The sequence below is a fragment of the Fringilla coelebs genome (assembly GCF_963513975.1).
Source record: "Fringilla coelebs genome assembly, chromosome: 29".
Taxonomy (NCBI): domain Eukaryota; kingdom Metazoa; phylum Chordata; class Aves; order Passeriformes; family Fringillidae; genus Fringilla; species Fringilla coelebs.
This window is the reverse complement of record NC_140055.1, coordinates 3,278,176-3,305,601: the sequence shown is the minus strand read 5'-3', so window position 1 is coordinate 3,305,601 and position 27,426 is coordinate 3,278,176. Positions and strand designations below refer to the sequence as shown.

Genomic DNA, 27,426 nt, shown 5'->3' with positions numbered 1-27,426 from the left:
GTGCAGGCTGGATATTTGTTATTTTGTACTGGGAGCACAGCCAGGAGGAGAAAGTGGGGGGGGGGCGGCAGGTGCCCAGCTGCCAGCAGACCGGGCCAAGCTTTTAACCTTTTTGAATTTTTGGAAGCTGTAAAAACACTGATCCTCCCCAGCTGAGGAGTGAGAGGGGACGGAGGATGGGAAAGAAGAAGATGTTTGACTAGGTGAAGAAATGCTTGCAGATGAGAGTGCCCTAGGTGGAGGAGATGATTGGAGTGGCTTTGGCTGGACTTTTCTCTTACACAGCCACGGGCGAAACCAAGTTCTTCTGATAATACAGAGACTGCTCCTTGGGGGAGGCGGTTGGCTAGAAGCCAGGAGTGACAAGGCCGCGAGGAGAAGCGGAGAGAACAGAGACTGAGGGGGAGGGTGTGGTGGAGCCCTCTGCCTTCAGCGAAGGATCTCTGTTCCTGAGAGCCCCAGGCCCCAGGGGAGATAATATGGGGGGGACAGGTGTCCCAAATGGTGAGAGGCGGCCACTTCTTGGAACTGGGCAAAGCATTCTTAAAAGGACCTAAGGAGCAGTTTGGATCCATGGACAGTGGTGAGAGCACTGGACATGGAAGGAAGATGGTCACCACTACAGATTTTCTTCGGGCGGCTGCAGTGTGTGACATGGAAGCACTGGAGACTTTACAGTGTTTTCCCGGGGAGGCCCATGGTGTGAGAGGAAGACTTCTCTCTCCTGATGAACTGGGGAGAGCGTGTGTGAAGGAGGGTATTGGACTGAGAATTGATGTGTTTAGAGGGGATTTGTTTGTTGGAGAGGTGGGGGGGGGAGGAGAAGTGTTTTTGAAGATGTTCCATTGTGGATTGTTGTGTGTAGTTTTTTCCCTTTTCCCCTTTTGTGTCTATGTAGATTAATAAAATGTTGGGTTTTTTTTCCCTCCATTCCCAAGTTGGAGCCTGTTTTGTTCTGTTCCTGGGTCACATCTCACAGTAACCATTTTGGAAATCCACCTTTCATGGGGGCGCTGGCACTGTGTCAGGGTCAACCCATGACAACATATAAGATTCATTTCGATATTTGCAAAAAGCCAATCATAAACCACACATTTTTCACAGTGGAGATGGGAGGAGAACACACAGTTTGGGTATACCCCACCTCGTAACCCAGGACAATGGAAATGGAGCCCCAAATCCACGGGGAATCCCAGCTGGTTCCTGGTGGAGCCGGGCCTAGGAGAGGGCTCTGCTGGCTCGGCTCCGGGCCCTGCGCTCCACCTGGGCAAAATATTTGTCAGGAATTCCGGTGGCTCTGCAGAGGAAAGAATCCATCAGGCTCCTGATGGATCTGGGACTGTGGCCCCACAGCAGGTCCCGTTTGCTGAGGATGCAGAGGGAGCTGGGAGATGGCCCCGGCTGGGACACCAGGAAGGACTCAGGGAGCCCAGGGAGCCCAGGGAAGCAGCACTGGCAGCCCCTGACCTGAACTCCTGCAGCTTCTGCTGCCTGAACTGGGCGAGGCGCTGGCTGCGCTGCTGGACCTCCTGCTGCTGCCGCAGGCCCTCCTCAATGGCGGCTGCCCGCTCCCACTGCCGCTGCTGCTGCAGCTCTTGGATCTGCCGCCGGAGATCTTCAGCGTGGGCGCGCTGCCGGAGCTCCCTCTCCTCCTGCTCCAGCCTCTCCCGCTCCAGCTGCTCCTGATGAGCCCTGTGGGAGAGTGTGGCTGGCTCAGGGACCCTGCCATAGTCCCCCACACCTGGCACAACAACTGGGCTGGCACTGGAGTCCCCAGAGCCACCAGCTGGAACTGGGAGCCCCCTGGCCACTGCCTCAGCCATCCCTCAGTCCTGTGTGCCTCACCTGAGCACCCTCCGGAATTCCTGGCGGTCTTGCTGCACCTGCATGGTCAGGTACTGCTCCTTGTGGGCCACCTGCTCCAGCTGATCCTGCTTTAGCTACTGCTCCAGCTCAGCCTTCTTCCGCGCCTTCTCCAGCTCCTGCCGCCGCCATTCCCGGTCTGCGACCTCTTGGTTCCTCTTGGCCCTCAGAGCATCCTGCCCAAATAGGGGACAGTGCTGGGCTTCCCTCAGGGCCAGCTATGGAAGCCCTTGGCTGTGGCTTTGGCTCTGCCAGCACCACTCCAGGACATCCCCTGGCTCCAGGGGCTGATCCTGCAGACCCCCCACATCCAGGGGTGCTGCCCCTTTGCCAGGGTGGTGACAGGGACAGTGGCAGGGGAGCACATCACCTGTGTCTGGGCCACTCACCTGTTCTGCCTGCCAGGCCTTGACCTGCTTTTGTGTGGCCCTGAGCCAGGCCAGCTCTGTTTCCTTCTCCAGGTGCAATTGTTGCTGCTTTGCCTCCAAGGCGGCCTCACGCTCCTACAGGGAACAGAGCCCCAAGGTGGGACAGAGCCCCATGGTGTAGGACAGACCCCCAGGGTGGGACAGACCCCCAGGATGGGATAGAGCCCTGGGGTGGGACAGAGACTCAGGATGGGACAGAGCCCCAGGACAGATCCTGCAGCCCCTGCCCACCCCATCAGGAGCCCGCTGCTCTTACTGCCTTCTGCTGCTGCTGCTCCAGCACCCGCTCATCCTTCAGCCTTTCCCGCTCCCACTGTTGATCCTTCAACCTTTGGCTCTCCATGTTGAAATGTTTAATATCAGCATGGATTTGCTATATTTGCTCCTGTTTCTGCTCCCAGGCCTGGAAATGCGACGTAGGGTTGGAGACCACCAAGCTGAGTGCTCCTTCCTCCTCCTCACTCAGGGAAGGGAGGCTTTGGGCCACCTCCCTGGGATGTCACAATGTCCCCAAGGGATCAGAGCTCTGATCCTGGTGGCTGCTGTCCCCACTCCCTGAGTGTGGCTGATCCAGCTCTGCCAATCCCTTTCTAGCCAGGTGGAAACCTCCCTGCAACCCCGTTCCCTGCTCCCACCTTCCAATCCTCCCTCTTCATCTGCTCCAGCCACTCCAGCTGCCTCTGGCCCTCCTGATACAGTTCCTCAGCCCTCAATGCCTGCTTCTGTGCATTCTGCTCCATATGTTTCAAAATGTCCTGCCAGGCTCTGGGAATACGTGACCAGAAGTGTTTCCTGTGGCTCCATTCTGCTCCCCATCATGGGAATGCTGGCATGGACAGGGCTGGTGTGGTTGGAATGGGCCAGATGCCTCCATGGGAAAGAGGGAGCCTTCTGCCCACCTCATCAGCTCCTGCCCACCTCTGGCACTCCAGCTCCTCCTGGGCCTCCATGCCCTTCTCCCGCTCCATTTCCATCATCTTGTCCAGGCGCTTCTCCTCCTCCGCCAGTTCCTTGTGGATCATCCGCTTCTCCAGGACTTGCTTGTCCCGGATCATGTTCACTTGGCATTGAGGAACAGCTGTGGGGACAAGAGGTGTCTGTGGCTCGGAGCTGCACTGGGACACAGAGCAGGGAGGGCCAGGGAAGGAGAGGAAGAGCCTGGTAGCATGAGGAGCAGGGGAGGCTCAGCAGTGCCAGGTGACAGAGGGGAGTCCCAGCCCTACCGCGTTCAGTTCCCGCATGTCTTCCTCCTGCTCCAGCCTCATCCTCTTCGCCCACTGCAGCAGCTTCTCCTCCTCCTGCTGCAGCTCCTCCTCCACATCTCTCCGATGGTCCCTCTTGGCCTCCAGCTCTGCCTTTCTCTGCTCCTCAATTTGGGCCTTTATCAGGGCTTCCTGTGGGGACAGAGAGCACTGCCCAATACTGGGCACCTTCCCGAGGGCTCACAGGGGTCACTTATATCAGCTATTTCACTACTATGTCCAAGCTTAATTAACAACAGAAATAAAACTATATCTTTATAGCAAAGCTATTTTAACACCAGACATATAAAATCCATTTCAATATTTGCGAAAATCCAGTATTATAATATGTATCTATAACAGTTATAGAGTTTTTATTTCTGTTGCTAATTAACCTTGGACATAGTAGTGAAATAGCTGATATAAGTATGCTTGTGTTAAAATGCCTGCTTGGATGGGATAACATCCAATGAACACAGGATGAGGACACCTGCTATAGATATGCCAACTATCGGCACCCATCCTCTGAAGACAATGTGGACCAAGATCCAAAACTGAAGGTGACGATAAAAAAGGACTAAAACCACAACCAAGGAATATGCATGCTCCAAAAAAGCAGACCCAAGGAAGAGACACACTAAACAGCTCTTGCAATATGCTAACTAGTTTGGGAAAATAGTTTACTATACATAAGTGCATATGAATATGCAACAGGCTGATGTAATGGAAAAGGTATTTAAGGGGTATCCCCAAAGAGAATAGTGCACTCTTGGCTAAGTGCCAAGATGCACCCAGCCGTAATAACCTTTGCTCTACGGTCCTTGTTTCCTATTGTCCTTTATTAAACTTTTTAAATTTTCACAGGAGAGTGAACCCGCTATTTACAAATAGGACTTCCCAAACCATTACCACACAGTCCCCTTCTGAAAGTCAGTTTGGTATCACCCAGTTTAGATGTGACAGTCCATTCCTCAGATTCCTTCACAAGTCCTTTGATTCTGCTGGCATGAATCCACCCTCTTTCCCTGGTTCTGATTGCTGCCTCAGTAGTACCTTAAAAGGACTTAATAGAACAGGGACAGTTATGAAAGGAAGACAATACTGCATCAGCATTTTGTGATAGTCTGTCCGAAATTTCTCTCATTTGTCTCATGATTTTCATCATGAAAAACTGAGACCACCAAAAGGTCCTGTTTGATATCCAGGTTTGACGGAAGTCGGCCAAGCTTACAAGGCCAAGACGTAACTCCCAGCCTGCCAAGTAATTGTGCAAAGGAGCACCTTGACCCGTTATGTAACAACAAGCCTTGGAATTTCCCTACCTCTCAGCTTGGATGGACCCTTTCCTGGAATAACCTTTAAGTGGTCCCCACAGAAGACCCTTCATCTGGTCTGCAACCACTGTGACTGACTGACTGAGACGGGAGAAGCCTCTTCTCCAAGGACTGAGACATGAAACCCTCACATAAAGAAAATTCCTTTTCTTCCCAAGAATTGAGACTGAAACCTGGGGAGAACTGGCGGGGGGAACAGAACAGACCGCGATGCTTGCTTGCGGGTACAGACTGTGATGTTTGCTTGCGGGTAGTGATTATTGGGACTAATGGACCAAGAAGGAAACTATTGCATTATTTTCCCCCCCTCCTTCACAATCCTCCATAGGATAAAAAACCCCAGGTTAGCTAATCCAATTTAAAGATCTTCCCTGCGCTTGGAATGACTCCTCGACTGACAGAACCTTGGCTGGACTCCGAAGGACCCCGTCGCTTCCACGGGTGGTAGCTATAGCCTCCTCTTTTCTCTTTACCCCCCCTACTTTTCCATATGCTTTCCCCGCTTTCCCTCTTTTCCCTCACACGCATTTTTGCTGTAATCATTCAATAAAGTACACTGTTTTGATTATTACTGCAAACCCCCTTTGCCGTGTTGGTATTTTGTACTGAGAAATCCTTTGGAAACGAATCATCACGAAACCCATCAATAAGGACGGTTCGTGACACAAGGGAAGTGGTGGGGGGACCAGAAAGGTGTCTGGGGGACATGGGGGTCCAGAACCAGTAAACCTGAGGAGGCTGTGGGAGCTCCCTGTGCCCATCCCCGCACTCACTGCACACCACAAAGTGGAGCTGGGTGCTGCTCTTCTGCACAGCCCACCCTCAGAGCACACCTGGCAGCTATAATTCCCCGGATGGGAGACCCCCACGGTGGGCACCAGCAGCTGCGGGCACCCCTGCGGGCTCCCCACCACATGCCCATCCTGGTAGAACATGTGCAGAAGGGGGGCTAGGGGCCGCAAGGGGCTGGGGGTGCTGAGGCACCTGAGATTCAGCAGGGACCCTCAGTGGGCTCAGGGGGACCCTCCAGCACCAGCACCAGCACTGGGGAGTACTCAGGGAAGGAGAGGGGAGGTGAGGACTGTGACTGAGTCTGCTGGGAAGTTGCTTTGGGGGTGTCAGGAGATTGGAGTTCCAGCTGTGGGGGAGCTCACCATGCACTGTCACTGTCACTGGTGCCAACTGTGCCCACAGTGATGCTTCGGAGACCACCTGGCCCTCGCAGTGGTAGTGGCCACAGTGGTTCAGCTGCAGGGGGGAGAGGGACAGCTCGGCCCCATCGAGGGGCAGTACCTCCTTGTCCCCATGGTAGAATTGCACCCCGCCCTGGTGACAGGGTTGTTCTGCCAGCCCCGGCAGCGCAGTGTCACCATGTCCCCTGTCAGTAGCGCCTGCGCCAGCACCTGCAGCACCAAATCGTCTGGGGCACAGAGGAGTCCTGTCACACCCAATGCAACTGGGACCACATATTGGGTCACACCCAGCACACCAGGAGGTCACAGTTCACACAATTTTTCTCCCCCTCTGGGATGCTCTGGGATGTCCGCAGAGCAGGGGACAGGCTCCAGTCACACCTGGTGGTGACCCATGGAGTGGAGCCCACCCAGAGCCCTCAGAGTCCCCGCGGGTGCCAGGCTGGGGACACACAAACCATCCTCACCATTTGAAACTGTCATGCGGGGGGCTGCGCCCAGTGCTGGATCTGTCACACGTGTAGGAGCCACTCACGGTGACAGTGACATTATTGCATCCCTGCTGCCCCCTTGTACCAGGTGGTGGCACCAGCGGGTTTCAAGCCCTGGCAGGTCAGTGTCACCGGGTCCCACAGCACCCCCGGTCTCCAGGGGTGCTCGATGAGGAGCTGGGTGGTCTGGACACCTGCGGGTGACAGGGGACACCAGCCTGCCCCACATTCACCTGCGGGTGAATGTGGGGCTTGGAACAGCAGGGTGAGGCCATAGCATGCCTGAGGACTCACCAGGAAGGCTGAGGGTCGGGGCTGGAAGGGAGAAGGGACAGGGCTGGGTGGGGCTGGCACTGCAGGCACAGCAGCATGGGGGCACAGGGATTTGGGGCTGTTCCCAAACTGTCCCCATGGGGACAGCAGGTCTTGTGGGAAAGTGTGAGGGGGTGGTCCCCAAAAGATTTGCTGAGGCAGGGGGACATGTCTGTGTCACAGCCACCCGTGTACCGAATCCATGTGGCATGGATACCTGGGGAACAGGGACACCGAGGCCACCCTGGACTGAGGCAGAACATGGGGACACTGTGGACACCCTGGGAATGAGGACACCACGCACACAGCCCATGCTAGCCCAGGTCACCCCCACCAGCTCATGATCCCATCCCCATGGCCACATCCTCACCATTCTTGTCCCCTTCTGTCCCTGCATCCCAGTTCCCTTGTCCCTATCCCCAGAGCTACCAGAGCCCAAAGGTGCCACTCCCTACATTCCTGTCCCCACATCCCCATTCCCACATTCCTGCCCCCTGTTCCTGTCCCCAAAGCCACCCTACATCCCCAGTCACACCAAGTTCCACTGTAGGTAACAGGGACTGGCACTGCTGGCCTTGGGGACCTCAGGGGACCCCGCAGCCAGCAATGCCCCCTCTCCTCCCCATCCCTGGGGTGTCAGGCCCGTGCCCAGGGCACTCACCCCACAGGAGCAGTGCCACCTTCCCGGCCATCCCGGTGTCCCCAGCCATGTGGACTGGCTGTCACTGGCTGCTGTGGCCACCGCTCCCCTGGCTGGTGGCTCTTGGGATGAAGGGGAAGGAAGCGAGGTCACATCCGTCCCCACGTGTAGATGGCCATTGGTGGGGGCAGGGTGGCCAGAAGCTGGGGACAGGATGGGGACGAGGCTGGGTGGGTCAAAGTGGGTCATGGCATTCCCAGGAGTGAGGGGCTGCGTAGGTTTGGGGAGCCAGGGATGGGTGTCCAGGGAAAGGGGGGGTCCCAGAGATTGGGTCCATGGGAAATGGGGTCCTGAAGAACGGGAGTCACTGGGAGTGGGGGGCCATGGGAATGGGGATGCCCAGCGTTTGCTTGTGGCTAACACAGAGTGTGGAATCTCCCTGAGTGTCCAAGAGCTCCATGGGATTGTTCCCTGCCTGCTGGGCATTAACCCAGCCCTAAGGAAGCTTTTTCTTGGCCACATTTAGGAACAATCCCCATGTTTCTCATTCCCACCCTGAAACTTGATTGACTTCACATGGAGGAAGGGGAGAAGCTCTGTCCATCCTTGGGACAGTGCACAGGAATCTGTGGAAATGTCCTTGTGTGCCTCATGGTCTGCTTCCCTGGTAAATCCACCCCAGCCTGCCCTGAATTCCCCTGCCTGGGCACTCCCTGCTCCTGCTGTGACACCCCTGCTCCCCAGCCCCTCGTGTGCTCAATATTTCCACACTTTTCCCTCTCTTCTTCTGTGCACATCCAGAACCCAAACATTCTTTCTTGGAGGTTCCAGAAGGCTGCAGGTTTTGTTCAAGAAGGAGGGTCCAGGTCAGGTTGTTGAGCAGATTGTTGTTGTCTTTGCAGGAGTTTTGTGGTTTTCTCAGTCCCCTGGACAAAGGGACAAAATTATCAATTCCTGCATTTCCTCACTGTTTCCCTCACAGCTGCCCCTGCAGGAGGGGTCTCCAGCCAGCCCTGCTCTGAAAACCATCAAAGGCCCTCCCAGAGACACTGCTTGGGCTCCCTTCGTGTTTTGTGCTTCTTGCAGAGCTGAGCAAACCACAGGCAGGGCTTTTTCCCCCACAGAATTCTCCCCTCTGCAGCAGCTCTAAAGCTGCCAGAATCAAAGGCAAGGGGGCAGGGGGGACCCTGAGGTGCTGGCTGCCACCTGGGGCTGGCCAGAGCAGGACTGGGCAACGGCCATCCCTGTGCAGTGGGGCTGGGCCATGGCTGGGCCCCGCCCCTGGGGTGGCCACCCCAACAACATCAGGCACTCCACAATACATATCACTGTCCCAACACTAACATCACAATATTTAATCAACAATATAATCATTAATGTAATATCAATTCATATAATATCCAGTGAAAGTCAACTTCCATTAACTTTTTTCTCACAATACACACCAGTAAAGAACTAGTATTCCTGTTCCCACATCTTTGCCTAAAAGCCCCGTAATTTCAAAGTTATAATAGTTCAGAGAGAAGGGTTAGGGTTGTATTTTCCCACCCAAGGGGGGTTCCCACCTTGCTCTGCTTCCTTGACAGAGCTCAACAAAGAAACACCATTTCTGCCAGTTTAACCAAAGAGCTGCATTTTTGTCCCGGGAGCAGGGAACCGAGTCCTGTGCCCCCTTGGAACTGGGATGGGCAACAGTAAGCCACCTTACTGGGAGCACTGGGATGTGGATTGCAGAGCCACTAAGCACATGGGGGTTCAGAGGAACAAATCTGATTTTGATTTATGTCTCAACATATGCTACACATGAGGTGAAAAATGACTCTGTGGGTTGTACATGTGCTGGGAACCCTGTCCCTGGTGAGGCTTCACGCAACAGAGGATCAGGGGAGAGAAAGCTTCAGTGATCGGGCTGTGAGTGACCCCCACTGGCTGGTGGAAAGATGCCAGAGAGAAATGTCTGTGAATAAATGCCTGGGAAATCAGGCTGTGGGAGGAGCATTTGCAAATAAAAGCAGCTAACTGTGACACTACAGGAGCGTTTTGCTTTGGGTTTCTTGGCGGGATCAGGGGCTCACTTGGAGGGTCAGCTTGGCCCTCCTTCCCTGTGGGATTCACATTCTCTGCACCTGGGAGAAGCAGAGAGAGAAGCAAAAAACAATCCAAACAATTCTCATCTCATTTACTGCTGCTGTGTTTTTCACAAGTGGAATGCATTGTGCACGATTGTTTACCTAAAAGTTATTGATAATTGTATTCTGGTGAGGGTGTTTTGATTCTCTGACCAATTGAATCCAGGTGTGTTTGTGTCGGGACTGTTGCCTGACAATCATGAGATTCTGTGCAGTGGAGTGCAGCTGAGTGCTTGGTAGATTCAGTTTAGGTGTAATGTTAAATAATATAGAATAATATCATATAATCAAGTAATTAATTAGCCTTCTGCAAAGATAGAGTCAGATGCATCATTCCTCTTGGACGTTGGACAAAAATATCATCGACACTCCCTGCCCTCACCATTTCCTCCCAGTGGTCCTTCTTCCCTGTCCACACCCGTTCTTCCCTGCTTCGCTGTTTCCCCAACGCAGCTCATTCCTGCTCATCCTTCATTGCTTCACCAACAGAGCGGATGCTGCCTACACCCACCCCCTTGCTCTGCTGCGTTTTCCATGCTGCCCACCGCACCGAGCCTGCTGCACCTGCCCACCCGGTCCCAAAGCACTGCCGGCCTCCAGGGGGGCTACGCGAGGAGCTGGGTGGTCTGGGCAACAGCAGGTGACAGGGGACACCAGCCTGCCAGGGCCAGCACGGGGCTGGGGACAGCAGGATGGGGCCATGGCATTCCCTGAGAACTCACCAGTGAGGCCGAGGGTCTGGGCTGGAAGGGAGAAGGGACAGGGCTGGGTGGAGGTGGCACCGTGAAGACAGAGGCACATAGGGTGCGGGGTAAGGGGACTGTCCCCAAAGTGTCCTTGTGTGACATGGATCCCTTGGGGACAGAAACACTTTGGATAGCTCTTGCTGAGGCAGGACATGGGACACTGTGGACACTCCTGAACTGGGGACAACATGGCCACCCAGTGCTGGCCCAGGTCACCCCCACCAGCCCCATGATGCCTCCCCAAATCTCTGTCCCCTTTTTATTGTCCCCACATTCCTGTTCCCCTTCCCATGTCCCCGCAGCCACCCCATGACCCCAGTCACCTCATGCTCTGGCTCTGCTGGCCTTGGGGACCTCAGGGGGCGCCACAGCCTCCCTGTGCCCCCACCCCTCCCCATCCCCAGGGTGTCAGGTCCGTGCCCGGGGCATTCACTCCACAGGAGCAGCCCCACCTTCTTGGCCATCCCGGTGTCCCCAGCCATGTGGACTGGCTGTCACTCACTGCTGGTGGTGACTGTCCCCTCGGTGGTGGCTCTTTGGATAAAGGGGAAGGAAGCGAGGTCAGGTCTTGTCCTCACGTGTTGGTGGCCCTTGGTGGGGGCAGGGTGGCCACAAGCACAGGATCATGGGGATGTGGCTGTGGGGACAGGCTGTGGGAAGTGTGGGAACAGTGTGGGGGCAAGGCTTAGTGGGACATGGCAGGACATGGGGTTCCCAGGAGTGGGGGTCTCAGGGAGTTTGGGGAGCCAGGGGTGGAGGTGCCATGGGAATGGGGGTCCCCAAGGCTGGGGGAATCAGGAATGGGAGTCACAGAGGAACATGGGCTCCAGGGATGTGGGGCCATGGGATGGGAAGCTGGAGGAATGGGGGCTCCCATGGGAAGGGGGGTCCTAGGGGAATCAAGGTTCTGGGGGAAGGAGGATCTCAGGGGATGGAATGAACAGGAGAGTGTTCCATGGGAATGCGGTGCTGGGCCATGGAGATCCTGGGGAATGTCAGTACACGCATGGGGGTCCCAGGAAAGGTGGGACCAAAGGAAAGGGGCTCCCATGGTTTGATTTCGGGGGGAATGGCAGTGCCAGGGATGGGCAGTGGATGGGTGAGACCGTGAGTCTCAGCTCCTTCTCAGGGTGCCTCAGATTTTGGGGACACCCAGAGCGCAGCACAGCCCCCACAAGGTGCTGGTGGTTTGGGAGGGTCCCCACAGGTTGATTCCAAGAAGTCTGGGCCTGTGTCCCCACACCCTCAGTGACTCTTCCCTCTCTTTATTTCCATTTCAATAGTTTTATTCCTCAATTTCACAACCCCCCAGTTTGTGCCTTGATGATCCTGGGGGGCACCTGAGCAGGGAATGGGTTGAGGGAAACCCAGGGTGGGGGAAGCAGGGGTGAGGGGTCTGCAGGGAGGCCTGGGAAGGCTGTGGGGGATGGGGATGTCCACTTTCCCAAATCAAACACTTTCACTTTCTCTCTCCTGCAGAAGAAGGAAGAGGCCGTTTGACACCTTGGTCACACGAGGGGGGCAGGTTCTGTCCTGGGCAGGCGCATCAGGGGGGCTCCTGTCCTGGGGGGATGCTGTCCCAGGGGGGACACATGTGGGACAAGGGGGTCCTGTCCTGGGCCATGGCAGCTCCAGGGGGGTCCAGACTTCTCCATTCTGGCTCGTCCCCTGCAGGATCTGAGCTGGCAGGGGCAGCAGGGGAATGGAGCCCCGGGCAGGAAGGAACTCCCAAACTCCTGCTCCTTGAAGCCAGGGCACATCCAACGGTGGGGCCCAGCCATGGCCCAGTCCCACTGCACAGGGATGGCCATTGCCCAGCCCTGCTCTGGCCAGCCCCAGGTGGCAGCCAGCACCTCAGGGTCCCCCCTGCCCCCTTGGCTTTGATTCTGGCAGCTTTAGAGCTGCTGCAAAGGTGAGAATTCTGTGGGGGGAAAAGGCCTGCCTGTGGTTTGCTCAGCTCTGCAAGAAGCACAAACCCCGAAGGGAGCCCAAGCAGTGTCTCTGGGAGGGCCTTTGATGGTTTTCAGAGCAGGGCTGGCTGGAGACCCCTCCTGCAGGGGCAGCTGCGAGAGAACCAGCCTGGAAATGCAGGAATTGATCATTTTGTCCCTCTTGGTAAGGGTCTGAGAGAACCACAAAACTACTGCAAATCCCACAACAATCTGGTAAACAACGTGCCTAGGACCCTCCTTCTTGAACAAAACCTGCTGCCTTCTAGAACCTCAGGGCCATGGAGAGCAGTCGCAGGCTTTTGCTCAGGGTGTGTGCCTGGCCCCGGGACACTGCTACGCTGCCAGTGGGCACTGGGATCCAACCTGCTGCCTTGGCGGCTCCTGCCCGCTTCCGGTGGTTGTGGCAGGACCAATTGGTGCCCGTGAGTTTGCAAAAGGAGCGATTTCCCCTCCTGCCTCCTGTCCGAGGCCGCCATGGCCCCTGAGGGGATGGAGCTCGACCGGGGCGCCCCCTGCTGGCCAAGATGACTCCCTGCTGCGCCCCCTGCTGGCCGCGGTTTTCACTGCCACAAACACCAACAGCGCTGAGGTGGAGGGAAAGTTCTGGGTTTGTGTTGTTTGTTCTTTTCTGGTTTATAAATCTCCTCATAAAGAGCTGTTTTTCCTTTTCCTACACTTTTGCCTGGAACCTCTATCATCTCTGAAATTAAAAAATGCTTAAGACATGGGTCTTCTTTCCATTCCAGGAACATTTCCACTTTACTTGGCAAATATTTCTCATTTAAATGAGTTGCCAAATCCTGGGATCCAGCGTGGATAGGACAGACACCCCAAGAGGACACAGGGTCAGGATCATGCTCTGCCTTTTAAGTTAGTTGGGCCAGCAAGGGGCCTTTCCCCAGATGGCACTTCTGGTCACCCACCCACTCAGGAGCTGCTTTGGCAGAGTGTCACACTGTCCCCAGTGTGCCATGGCTGACAGACTGATGGACAGACGGGGCCCTCTGTCACCAAAAGCAAAGCCTGACCCACCCCTGCCACACACAGCTGTTCCAAAATGTCTCCAGACATCAAACTTTTCCTGTCTCTGACGCCCCACCCTGTGCCATGGCCTGATCCCCACTGCCCTGGCAAAGGGGGAGGCTCTGGTACCCCCACAGGGCCTTTGTGAAATCCTGGTGTGGGGAACAGGGCAGAGGAGGGGTTTGGGACAGGGGACAAGAGAATCCAGAGCCTCCTGAAGGCCACATTGGCCATCAGAGCATGGAAGGTCCAGGGCCATGCCAGGTTCTTCTGGTAGAAGAAACAAGCTGGGGGAAATGTCTGTGGTGTGTTCCTTGTTATGGATTTCCCTGGAAATTGTTCCATGTGTGAAAATTTGGCCTCTGAACCCTGTTGCTGTTGCTGTTGGTTTTATTCTCTCTCATTGCTGTTTCAGGAAATTGTTCTTCTCTCACCCCTTTGGGATCGTTGTGCCCCCACAGAGAGGGTGAAGGTCAGTTTTGGTGGCAGCACACACACAAGTGGTTGCCCATGGGTGGGGACCCCCAGTGCCCCCCAGTTCCCCCCAGTGTCACAGCACATTCCCGTAGATGTCACCGGGTCCCTGCGGTCTTCCCTGGGGTCCCAGCAGCTCTGCGTAGGTCACCTGGGGATCCTGGAGGTTGGTGGCACAGGAGGACGCTGTGAGAGACACGGGCTGTGGGATCTGGGTGGGGTGACACTCGTGGGTGACGTGTCCCTCTGTGTGTGTCCAACCCATACTCACCCCCTGCCCTCTTGGTGGCCACGATGTGGGTGTACAGCACCTCACCCTCCTCTGGGTGCGCTGGGGGATCCTGGGGGGCCCTGAGGGAATAAAAGGGGATGTGGGGGAAGGAATGGGAGATCTTGGGAGTTGGGGTAAAAGGGGAGAGGTTGGTTTGAGCCCCCCACTCACCTTTTCTGCTGCTTCCTGGATGCTGCAGATAAAAGGGGGGAGGGGTGACTGTGGGATCCCAGGGCCCTGACCCCTCTAAGGATTCCTGAACTCCCACAGGACCCTCAATTTCCTACAGGACCCCAAGCATCCCTGAAGCCCACCAGAATTCAGGAACCTTCCCAGTGCCCTCAACCAAGAACTCAAAGCCCACCAGGGACAGAGACGCCCCCAGATGACCCCAGGGCCCTTGAAAGAACCCCCACCATCCCTGCTGGACCCTCCAGCACCTCCCCAAACCCTACCGGACCCACAGCCAAGGCCACAGTTCTGGGGCTGTGGGTGCTGCCCAATTGCTTCCCAGTTCTGGGGGCGTCTAAAGCTCCCTGAGACCCGGGTCCCCCCATTGTCACCCACCCTCGCAGTGCCACCAGTGCCAGGCCACAAAGACACCCACGAGCAGGAGCAGGAACAAAAGGGCCCCACTGACCCCTGCAGTCACTGCAAGGAACAGAGGGGGACACATCAGGATCACCCAGCACCCCAGGGGTCCTGAACCACACAGTGACACCATGGGACCCCCACCTGTATCCATGTGTGTCCTTGTGTCCCGCGGTATCACCTCCAGGGCGAGCTCAGGGCTGAATGGCCGGAACACGCGGTGCCCGTCCTGTCCCAGCTGGTTGGTGGCCACGCACTGGTAGGTGCCCGAATGTCCCACATCGATGTCTCCAAGTTCCAGGAGGGGACCACGGGCCACCTCCTGCCCATTGTGCAGACAGTTGAAGGTGACAGGGGCTGAGCCCACCTCCACAGAGCAGCGCAGGGTCACGGAGTCACCTGTATGCAGCTGGTGTGACAGGGGACCGGGGGTGATGGTGGCATTGGCCACGGGCACTGTGGGGGGACAGACAGAGCTGAGGGCACAGGGTGGAGCTGGCAGCCGGTGTGGGGGGAGAGGGACAGGGGATGGATGTGGTGGGGGATGTTGGGGATGGGGTCAAACTACAGAGGGGAGAGGGGACACAGGGAAGAGGTGGAGAGACACAAGAAAGGTGTCTGGGGAACATGGAGGTCCCCAACTAGGGGAGCCGAGGAGGCTCTGGGGGCTCCCTGTGCCCATCCCCACACTCACTGCGCACCGTGACGCGGAGCCGGGCGCTGCTCTTCTGCACGGCTCCGCCCTCGGAGCGCACCTGGCAGCTGTAATTCCCCCAGTGGGAGACCCCCCACAGCGGGCACAGGAAGCTGCAGGGATCCCTGCGGGCCCCCCACCAGCTGCCCATCCAGGTAGAACACGTGCAGCGGGGGGCTCGGGGCCCCAGTGTGCTGGGGTGCTGAGGCAGCTGAGAGTCAGGGGGGACACCTCGGTGAGTTCGGTGGGACCCTCCAGCACAGGCACCAGGGAGAGCTCAGGGAAGGAGAGGGGAGGTGAGGACTGTGACTCTGAGTCCACTGGGAAGGGGCCTTGGGGTTGTCAAGAGATTGGAGTTCCAGACATGGGGGTGCTCACCATGCACTGCCACTGTCACTGCTGCTGACTGTGACATAAAGGACCTCACCAAGCCCCCGCAGCTGTACCGGCCGCTGAGGTGCAGTTGCAGAGGGGACAGGGACAGCTCGGTCCCATCGAGGGACTCCCCCAGATCCTTCTCGTGCTGGTAAAACCGAACCTCATTGACCGGGCTGTTCCTCTGGCCTCGGCAGCGCAGCGTCAACATGTCGCCCTCCAGCAGCGCCCATGCTGACACCTGCAGCACCAGCCGGTCTGTGGGACAGGAGGGTCCCATCTCACTGAGGGTCTTGAGACAGGGCCCGCGTGGCACTGGGGACATCTGGGTTCACTGGGATTTACTGGGATGTCCCTGTGCGCAGGGGACAGGCTCTCACCATTTGAGAGCTGTGAGGTCACCCACAGAGTGGAGCCCACCCAGACCCATCAGGGGCCCCCCAGATCATTTAAGGTTCCCCCTCACCATCTGAGACCATTATGGGTGAGCTGCGCCTGGTACCAGGTCTGTCACACTCGTAGGTGCCACTGTTGGTGACAGCGACGTTGTTACATCCCTCCTGCCCCCATTGCCGCCCATCCTTGTACCAGGTGGTGTCACCAGCAGCCCCCGAGCCCTGGCAGGTCAGTTTCACACGGTCCCAAAGCACCGCTGGCCTCCAGGGGGGTTCCATGAGGAGCTGGGTGGTCTGGGCACCTGTGGGTGACAGGGGACACCAGCCTGCCAGGGCCAGCGTGGGGCTGGGGACAGTGGGGTGGGGCGATGGCATCCCCCGAGGACTCACCTGCGAGGACGAGGGTCTGGGCTGGAAGGGAGAAGGGACAGGGCTGGGTGGGGCTGGCACTGCAGGGACAGCACCAGACAGAGTGCAGGGTGTGGGGGCCGCCCCCAACTGTCCCCGTGGGGACAGCAATTCTTCTGGGAAAGTTCCTGGGAGTGATTCCTAAAAGATTTGGTGAGGCAGAGGGACAAGTCTGTGTCACAGCCACCCATGCACCACATCCCTGTGGCACAGACACCTTGGGAACAGGGACAATGAGGCCACCCTGGGCTGAGGTAGAACATGGGGACACCCCGGGCACCTCGGACACAGCCCATGCTGGCCCAGGTCACCCCCACCAACTCATGATCCCATCCCCATGATCCCATCCCCATGGCCACATCCTCACCATTCTTGTCCCCTTCTGTCCCTGCATCCCAGTTCACTTGTCCCTATGCCCAGACCTACCTGAGCCCAAAGGTGCCAGTCCCGACATTCCTGTCCCCACTGCCCCATCCCCAAATTCCTGCCCCTGTTCCTGTCCCCAAAGCCACCCTACATCCCCAGTCCCACCAGGGTCCACTGTGGATGACACAGACTGGCACTGCTGGCATTGGGGACCTCAGGGGACCCCGCAGCCCCCCTCTGCCCCCTCCCCATCCCCGGGGTGTCAGGCCCGTGCCCAGGGCACTCACCCCACAGGAGCAGCGCCACCTTCCCGGCCACCCCGGTGTCCCCAGCCATGTGGACTGGCTGTCACTGGCTGCTGTGGCCACCACTCCCCTGGCTGGCGGCTCTTTGGATGAAGGGGAAGGAAGCGAGGTCACATCCATCCCCATGTGTGGGTGGCCCTTGATGGGGGCAGGGTGGCCACAAGCTGGGGACAGGATGGGGACAAGGCTAGGTGGGACAAAGTGGTACATGGGGCTTTCTGGAGTGGGGGCTTCAGAGGTTTGGAGACCCAGGGATGGGTGACCAGGAGAATGGCGGGTCCCAGATGTGGGGTCCCTGGGGAATGGAGGTCCTGAAGAGGGGGAGTCACTGGGAGTGGGGGTACCATGGGATTGGGGGTCACAGGGATGGTGTCCATGGGAATGGGCGTCTCAAGGGTTTGGGGGACTCAGGGATGGGAGTCCCAGGGGAATGTGGACTCCAGGGATTTGGGGTCATGGGATGGCAATTGTCAGGAGTAGGGTGCTAAGGGAACTGGGGTTCCTGAGAGAACCAAGGTCATGGGGGAAGGAGGATTTCAGGGGATGGAATGAACAGGAGAGGGTTCCTTGGGAATGGGGTGCTGGGCCATGGAGATCCTGGGGAATGTCAGTATTGGGATGGGGGTCCCAGGGATGGGGGGACAGAAGCAATGGGGGTGCCATGGTTTGGTTCCCAGTGGAAGAGGCGTGCCTGGGGTGGGCAGTAGCTGGATGGGCACAGGGGACCCAGCTCCATCACTGGGTGACTCAGATTTCTGGGTGATCTACAGCCCAGCAAAGTCTCCCTGGGGTGCTCGTTTCCGAGACAGGCATCACATGGGGGTAGCTCTGCCTCTGTGCCCTTCGCTGACCTTGACTTTTTTGGGTCTTTATTTCTCTTTTTTCCTTATTTTCCTCACTTTTGTTCAATGTTCCCTCAGCCCCAGTTCCTGGCTCAGCAATCCCAGGCAGCACCTGAGCAGGGAAGGGGTTGGGGAGACCCAGGGGAAAATTGGGAGAAGGGGGGGCAGGGAAGGCTGGGGTGGCTGTGGGGGCTGGAGGCGTTGGGCTGTGCTCCCTCAACACTTTCACTTTCACTTTGCCAGAAAAGAAGGAAGAGGCCATTTCTGCTCAGTTTCAGATGGGAAAGGGGGGCACTTCTGTCCTGGGGGGCACATCCAGGTGGGTTCTGTCCTGAGGGGATCCTGTCCCAGGGGTGGCACATCCTGGGGACCCCTGTCAGTGCAAGGGTGGGGCCCAGCCATGGCCCAGCCCCACTACACAGGGATGGCCATTGCCCAGCCCTGCTCTGGCCAGCCCCAGGTGGCAGCCAGCACCTCAGGGTCCCCCCTGCCCCCTTGCCTTTGATTCTGGCCGCTTTAGAGCTGCTGCAGAGGTGAGAATTCTGTGGGGGGAAAGGCCTGCCTGTGGTTTGCTCAGCCCTGCAAGAAGCACAAACCCCAAAGCGAGCCCAAGCAGTGGCTCTGGGAGGGCCTTTGATGGTTTTCAGAGCAGGGCTGGATAAAAACCGCCCTGCAGGTGCCTCTGTGAGGGAACCAGTGTGGAAATGCAGGAATTGATCATTTTGTCCCTTTGCCCAAGGGATTTAGAAAACCACAAAACTGCTGCAAATCCCACAACAATCTGCTCAACAACCGGAACTGGACCCTCCTTCTTGAACAAAACCTGCAGCCCTTTGGAACATTCCAGAAAGAATGTTTGGAATCTAGATGCACACAGAAGAAGAGAGGGAAAAGTGTGGAAATATTGAGCACACGATGGGCTGCGGAACAGGGCTGTCACAGCATGAGCAGGGAGTGCCCAGGCAGGGGAATTCAGGGCAGGCTGGGGTGGATTTACCAGGGAATCAGACCCTGAGGCACACAAAGACATTCCCACAGATTCCTGTGCACTGTCCCAAGGATGGACAGAGCTTCTCCCTTTCCTCCATGGGAAGTCAATCAAGTTTCAGGGTGGGAATGAGAAAAATGGGAACAGTTCCTAAATGTGGCCAATAAAAGGTTTCGTTAGGGCTGGGTTGGTGCCCAGCAGGCAGGGAACAATCCCATGGAGCAGTTGGACACTCAGGGAGATTCCAAAGTCTGTGTTAGCCACAAGAAAACGCTGGGCATCCCCATTCCCATGGCCCCCCACTCCCCTAGCACTCCCCCTCTTCAGGACCCCCATTTCCCATGGACCCAATCCCTGGGACCACCCATTTCCCTGGACACCCATCCCGGGCTCCCCAAACCCATGAAGCCCCCCCGCCTGTGAACCCCACGTCCCACCGTGCCCCACCCAGCCTTGTCCCCATCCTGTTCCCAGCTTGTGACCACCCTGCCCCCACCAAGGGCCATCCACATGTGGGGACAAGACGTGACCTCGCTTCCTTCCCCTTCATCCGAAGAGCCGCCAGCCAGGGGAGCGGTGGCCACAGCAGCCAGTGACAGCCAGTCCACATGGCTGGGGACACCGGGATGGCCGGGAAGGTGGTGCTGCTCCTGTGGGGTGAGTGCCCTGGGCACGGGCCTGACAGCCCGGGGATGGTGATGGGAGGGGGCACAGGGGGGCTGCAGGGTCCCATGAGGTCCCCAAGGCCAGCAGTGCCCATCCCTGTTACCCACAGTGGACCTTGGTGAGGCTGGGGATGTAGGGTGGCTTTGGGGACAGGAACAGGGGGGAGGAGTTTGGGGATGGGGCTGTGGGGACAGGAATGTGGGGAGTGGCACCTTTGGGCTCAGGTAGCTCTGGGCATAGGGACAAGGGACCTAGGATGCAGGGACAGGAAGGGACAAGAACGGTGAGGATGTGGCCATGGGGATGGGATCATGGGGATGGCACCATGAGCTGGTGGGGGTGACCTGGGCCAGCCTGGGCTGTATCCGTGGTGTCCTCGTGCCCAGGGTGTCCACAGTGTCCCCATGTTCTGCCTCAGCCCAGGGTGGCCTCAGTGTCCCTGTTCCCAAGGTGTCTGTGCCCCAGGGATGTGGTGCACGGGTGGCTGTGACACAGACATGTCCCCTGCCTTGCCAAATCTTTTGGGGACTACCCAGAAACACTTTCCCAGAAGAACTATGTCCCCACGTGGACAGTTTGGGGACAGCCCCTGTGCTGCTGTCCCTGCAGTGCCACCCCCACCCAGCCCTGTCCCTTCTCCCTTCCAGCCCAGACCCTCGGCCTCGCTGGTGAGTCCTCGGGGGATGCCATGGCCCCACCCTGCTGTCCCCAGCCCTGCTCTGGCCCTGGCAGGCTGGTGTCCCCTGTCACCCGCAGGTGCCCAGACCACCCAGCTCCTCGTGGAGCCCCCCTGGAGGCCAGCAGTGCTGTGGGACCGGGTGACACTGACCTGCCAGGGCTCGGGGACCGCCGGTGCCACCACCTGGTACAAGGACGGGTGGCAGCAACGGGGGCCGCAGGGACGTGACCGCCTCACTGTCACCGAGAGTGGCACCTACGAGTGTAACAGACCCGGAACTGGGCGCAGCCCCCCCGTGACAGTCTCAAATGGTGAGGGGGGTTTGGGTGTCCCCAGCCTGGCACCCACGGGGACCCCGAGGGCTCTGGGTGGGCTCTGCTCCATGGGTCATCTCTTGTGTGACCAGAGCCTGTCCCCTACTCTGGGGACATCCCAGAGCTTCCCAGTGTTGGGGGACCCCCGTGTTGGAACTGGGGAACCCTGTTGCGCTGGGTGTGACCCAATGGGGGGTCCTGGTGCCATCGGGTGTGACAGGATCCCTCTGTCCCCCAGACTGGCTGGTGCTGCAGGTGCCGGCCCGGGCACTGCTGGAGGGGGACACGATGACACTGCGCTGCCGGGGCTACTGGAACCAAACGGTCACCTTGGTGTCCTTCTACCGAGACGGGAAGAAACTGGGGGGCGTCCACAGTGGGACCGAGCTGTCCCTGTCCCCTCTGCAGCTGAACCACAGTGGCAGCTACAGCTGCAAAGGCAGCATGAGGTCCTGGGGAAAGGAGGAGTCCGCACCGGTGACAGTGACAGTGCACGGTGAGCACCCCCACAGCTGGAACTCCAATCTCCTGACACCCCGAAAGCCCCTTCCCAGCACACTCAGAGTCACAGTCTTCACCTCCCCTCTCCTTCCCAGAGCTCTTCTCGGTGCCAGTGCTGGAGGGTCCCCTCGAGCCCACCGAGGGGTCCCCCCTGAATCTCAGCTGCCTCAGCACCCCCAGCCCCCTGCGGCCCCCAGCCCCCCTCCTGCACGTGTTCTACCGGGACGGGCAGGTGGTGGGGGGCCCACAGGGGTCCCCACAGCTGCTGGTGCCCGCCGTGGGGGTCTCTCACTCGGGGAATTACAGCTGCCAGGTGCGCTCCGAGGGCGGGAATGTGTGGAAGAGCAGCGCGCGGCTCAGCGTCACGGTGCGCAGTGAGTGCGGGGATGGGACCGGGGAGCCCCCAGAGACTCCTCGGGTCCCCTGGCTGGAGATCTCTCATGATCCCCAGACACCTTTCTTAGGTGCCCCCACTACTCCCCTTGTCCCTTCAGCCCTCTGTGATGTGACCCCACACCCCATCGCACCCATCCCCCCATTCCCCTGCACCAGCTGCCAGCCCCTCTCTGTGCCTTCAGCCCCGTCTGTGTCCCCACAGTGCCCGTGGCCAATGCCACCATCACCCCCGGTCCCCTGTCACACCCGGTGCGTGCCGGTGACAACGTGACCCTGCACTGCTCAGTGCAGGTGGGCTCAGCCCCTGTCACCTTCACCTGGCTGCACAACGGGACAGAGGTGGCCCGGGGTCCCCTCCTGGAGCTCGGGGACATCGATGTGGGACATTCGGGCACCTACCAGTGCGTGGCCACTAACCAGCTCGGACAGGACGGGCACCGCGTGTTCCGGGCACTCAGCCCTGAGCTGGCACTGACAGTGACACCTGGCTCACCCTGGGTCACAGGTGGGGTCACACGGGGTCACCGGGGAGTGGAGGGCCCCCTGGAGTTCAGGGTGACCCCAGTGTGTCCCCTCTGTCCCCAGCAGTGGCTGTGAATGTCGTCAGGACCCTCCTGTTCCTGCTCCTGCTCCTGGCTGTCATCGGGGGCTGTCACTGGTGGCACCGCCAGGGTGGGTGACAATGGGGGGGATGGGGGTCCTGGAGTGAGGGGCAGCCCCCAGAGTGGGAGCAGTGATCAGGGATCCAGTGGGAATCGGGGCTGCAGGGGGGATTTGGGATTCCGTGGGTGTTTGGAGCTGCCAAGGCCCCAGGAAGGTTCAGGGGTCCCAGAGTCCCCTCGGTGAACCCCTCCCCTTTTCCTTGCAGCCACCAGGAAGCCCCAGGACAAGTGAGTGGGGGGCTTGGGCTGGGACTCCCCTTTCCCCCTCCCCAGACACCCCCTGAGCCCCCCTTATCCCCACAGGACCCCCCGGATGTGGGGCCTGTGCTCAACACCCACCTCGTGGAGACCGAGTGTGCAGGGGGTGAGTGCAGTGGGTTACACTGGGCCATGTCACCCACAGGTGTCACCGCCCAGACAGGTCCCCACAACCAGTGTCACTCTCAGGGCCCCCACAGGTTTCCCCCAGCCCTGCCCCACCTCGGGATCCACCGTGGAACTGTCAGGACCCTACGAGAGACAGCGGGACCCCCGTGACTATGATGACGTGCTGTGACACTGGGGACACTGGGGGGCACTGGGGGGCATCGGTTCCCATCATGGATCTCTTCTTCCTCTCCCCAGCACCCCACGGGGCTCCTCTTTCCCCCTCCCAGTGCTGGGGGTTCACATGAGGTTTTTCTCTCTTATTGTACCCAAAAATCAGTTTTTTGATCAAACTCTGTGACAAACAAGGCCCCCTCTTTAAAATTTTTATGTGTTTAATAACAAATAAAAGAGTCAGTGAACAGCGGGCTGGGTGCTTGGCAGCTGCCAGAGGCACACGGTTAACTACAACAATTCTTCCTGCACATCTTTTCATTGTTTTGGTTAAAGACACACTCAGGAGGGTTATACATTGTCAAACATTCTTTCCAGTTTACATGTTCCAGGAATTCTTTTGCTTGGTTTGCTCCTAGATTCATTTTCATAAAGTACACATCATACTGCAGATTAAATTTCTGTATTTTATGTGCTCACAAGCCCCGCCCTGTTCTGTGGTTTGACAGTTCTTGATGACCGAAGGGTCAGTGGCAAATCCCACTTGGCACTCTCTCTTTTGCTGTTTATTTACTTGCTACTTTTCAATGTGTTCTTCTCATACAGGTGAGATCCTCCACCAGTACATTAAATCAACATTAGCTATTTCACACAATTATCTGAGTTATTCTCACCATTGCCACTTGGTTACACAAATAAAGGCATTAGCTATTTCTGCAACAGTTAATGATGTAATACACAACACATTGTTGCTATCTTGATATTTTGGGAGAGCCTAAACTCTAATATATTTATCACACTGAAATATATATTCTACACAGGGATTAGGGTAAAAAAGCTGACAAATTGTAGTATATCAAAAGCAGTTAAGAAGTGATTACAAACTGAATTATACCAAAATAATTTGCAAAACCCAGTATAATTGTGAAAGCCAATGGCTGCATAGTCATTCATAACAGGGGGAAGATGCATTGAAGGGTTTATTTCACTTCTCCTTACCCTGCTCTGATTTTGTCAGCAATAAATTCAATTCATATCTCTAAATCCGAGGCAGTTTTACCTGTGACAGGACTGGATGAGGGAACTCTCCTGGTCCGTGTCTCAACCCAGGAAACCTTTGCTCATTTTTCTCTCCACATCCAGGTGTGGAGGGCAGTGAGAGAGCAGCTGTGGTGGGTGAGGGGCATCCGGCCTCTGTCCATCCAGGGCAAGGCAGGGAGGAGGAGGAGGGTCCAGGTCAGGCTGTTGAGCAGATTGTTGTGGGATTTGCAGTAGCTCTGGGACTCTCTCAGTCCCTTGGGCAAAGGGACAAAATGATCAATTCCTGCATTTCCGCACTGGTTCCCTCACAGCTGCCCCTGCAGGGGCGTTTCCAGCCAGTCCTGCTCTGAAAACCATCAAAGGCCATTGCAGAGCCACTGCTTGGGCTCCCTTTGGGGTTTGTGCTTCTTGCAGGGCTGAGCAAACCACAGGCAGGCCTTTTCCCCCACAGAATTCTCACCTCTGCAGCAGCTCTAAAGCTGCAGAATCAAAGGCAAGGGGGCAGGGGGGACCCTGAGGTGCTGGCTGCCACCTGGGGCTGGCCAGAGCAGGGCTGGGCAATGGCCATCCCTGTGCAGTGGGGCTGGGCCATGGCTGGGCCCCACCCTTGCACTGACAGGGGTCCCCAGGATGTGCCACCCCTGGGACAGGATCCTCCAGGACAGGACAGCCCTGGATGTGCCCCCAAGGACAGAAGTGCCCCCCTTTCCCATCTGACTGTCAGCACAAATGGCCACTTCCTTCTTGTCCAGGAAAAAGAAAGTGAAAGTGTTGACAGGGCACAACCTCACACCTCCATCCCCCACAGCCTCCCCTCCCTTCCCTGCACCCCCACACCTCATTCTCCCCCTCCCCTGAGTCCCCCCAACCCATTCCATGCTCAGGTGCTCCCCGGGATTGCAGAGCCAGGAAACGGGGTGGAGGGGACCTGGCAGAAAAGTGAGGAAAATAAGGAAAAAAAATAAATAAAGAAAGGAAAAAGTCAAGGGCAGGCAAGGGCACAGAAGAAGAGGCCCCCAGGACCCCCATTTGATGCCTGCACAGCAAACGAGCGCCCCAGAGGAGGTGTGCTGGGGCATGGGTCACCCCAAAATCTGAGGCACCCCAGGAAGGAGCTGCTAGCCCACTGCCCACCCAGCCACTCCCCACCACTGGCACCCCCATTCCCCTGGCACCCCAACCATGGCACCCCCATTGCCTTGGCCTCTCCTCCCTTGGACCCCCATCCCAGGGCTGCCAGTGCCCAGCACCACCATTGCCTTGATCCCATCCCATGGGCTGCTTCTTCCCCCAGAACCCCGATTCCCGAGGGTCCCCTTTTTCCCCCTGCAGCCCCAACCCTGGCACCCACATGCCATGACACCAAATCCCTGGGGACCATCTTCCCACAGCACCCCCATCCCTGAATCCCCCCAGGCACAGAGACCACAATTCCCCTGGAACTCCATTCTCCTGGACACCCTTTCTTGGTTCCGCACATCCCCTGAGCCCCCCACTCTTGGTAACACCATCCCCCACCCTGTCCCCAGACCATCCGATCATTTCCCCAGCCTGTCCCCAGCTTGTGGCCACCCAGCCCCCACCAAGGGCCACCTACACATGGGGACAAGATGTGACCTCGCTTCCTTCCCCTTTATCCGAAGAGCCGCCAGCCAGGGGAGCGGTGGCCACAGCAGCCAGTGACAGCCAGTCCACATGGCTGGGGAAACCAGGATGGCCGGGAAGGTGGCAGTGCTCCTGTAGGGTGAGTGCCCTGGGCACGGGCCTGACACACCAGGGGTGGGAGGGGAGGGGGCACAGGGGGGCTGTGGGGTCTCCTGAGGTCCCCAAGGCCAGCAGTGCCAGTCCCTTTTACCCACAATGGACCTTGGTGGGACTGGGGATGTAGGGTGGCTTTGGGACAGGAACAGGGGGTAGGAATTTGGGGATGGGGCTGTGGGGACAGGAATGTGGGGACTGGCACCTTTGGGCTCAGGTAGCTCTGGGCATAGGGACAAGGGAACTGGGATGCAGGGACAGAAAGGGACAAGAACGGTGAGGATGTGGCCATGGGGATGGGATCATGGGGATGGCACCATGAACTGGTGTGGGTGACCTGGGCCAGCCTGGGCTGTGTCTGGGGTGTCCTCGTGCCCGGGCTGTCCACAGCGTTCCCATGTTCTGCCTCAGCCCAGGGTGGCCTGGGTGTCCCTGTTTCCAAGGTCCCTGTGCCCCAGGGATGTGGTGCACGGGTGGCTGTGACACAGACATGTCCCCCTGCCTTGACAAATCTTTTGGGGACCACCCAGAAACACTTTCTCTAAAGAACTGTGTTCCCACGTGGACAGTTTGGGGACAGCCTCCACACCCTGTGCCCTCCTACTGCTGTCCCCACGGTGCCACCCCCACCCAGCCCTGTCCCTTCTCCCTTCCAGCCCAGACCCTCAGCCTCGCTGGTGAGTCCTCAGGAGATGCCATGGCCCCACCCCGCTGTCCCCAGCCCTGCGCTGGCCCTGGCAGGCTGGTGTCCCCTGTCACCCACAGGTGCCCAGACCACCTAGCTCCTCGTGCAGCCCCCCTGGACGCCACCGGTGCTGTGGGACCGAGTGACACTGACCTGCCAGGGCTCAGGGACCGCCAGCGCCACCACCTGGTACAAGGACGGGCAGCCGTGGGGGCAGCAGGGACGTGACCACTTCACTGTCACCGAGAGTGGCACCTACATGTGTCACAGACCCAAGAGTGGGCTAAGCCCCCCCGTGAGAGTCTCAGATGGTGAGGGGGGATCTTAAATGATCTGGGTGGCCTCTGACAGGTCTGGGTGGGCTCCACTCCTTGAGTGGCCTCCCACCCCTGAAGTGGTGAGAGCATGTGCCCTGCACGCAGAGACATCCCAATGCATCCCAGAGAATCCCAGATGTCCCCGGTGCCATGGGCACCCACCTTGGAGCTTCCTCGAGCCCCTCAATGAGATGGGACCCTCCCGTCCCACAGATGATCTGGTGCTGCAGGTGCCAGCACGGGCGCTGCTGGAGGGGGACTGGGTGACACTGCGCTGCCGGGGCTGGCAGAACCGCACGGTCAAGGAGCTGCGATTTTACCAGGACAAGAACGATCTCGGGGGGTCCCTCAGGGGGACCGAGCTGTCCCTTTCCCCTCTGCTGCTGCACCACAGCAGCCGCTACAGCTGCGGGGGCATGGTGAGGTCCTTTATTTAACGGTCAGCAGCAGTGACAGTGACAGTGCACGGTGAGCACCCCCACGGATGGAACTCCAATCTCCTGACACCCCCAAAGCCCCTTCCCAGCACGCTCAGAGCCACTGTCCTCACCTCCCCTCTCCTTCCCTGAACTCTCCACGATGCCGGTGCTGGAGGGTCCCCCCGAGCCCACTGAGGGGTCCCCCCTGACTCTCAGCTGCCTCAGCACTCCCAGCCCCCTGCGGCCCCCAGCCCCCCTCCTGCACGTGTTCTACTGGGATGGGCAGGTGGTGGGGTCGCACAGGTGTCCCCGCAGCTGCTGGTGCCCACCGTGGGGGTCTACCACTCGGGGAATTACAGGTGCCAGGTGCGCTCCGAGGGTGGGGCT

General features: G+C 58.2%; 1 pseudogene across 1 annotated transcript; it reads right to left on the bottom strand.

The window, feature by feature from the left end:
- Positions 1-1,218: 1,218 nt before the first annotated feature.
- On the bottom strand, positions 1,219-16,236 carry LOC311163993 (cilia- and flagella-associated protein 45-like; annotated as a pseudogene). The gene is made up of 19 exons: positions 16,224-16,236; positions 15,829-16,015; positions 15,383-15,450; positions 14,269-14,290; positions 14,098-14,177; positions 13,912-14,012; positions 10,956-11,014; positions 10,880-10,911; positions 9,578-9,628; positions 6,160-6,286; positions 5,700-5,850; positions 3,515-3,685; positions 3,191-3,369; positions 2,927-3,056; positions 2,548-2,694; positions 2,253-2,366; positions 1,846-2,039; positions 1,468-1,692; positions 1,219-1,297 (listed from the first exon to the last, which is right to left on the bottom strand). The product of its transcript is annotated as a cilia- and flagella-associated protein 45-like (transcript).
- Between the last annotated feature and the right edge of the window lie 11,190 nt (positions 16,237-27,426).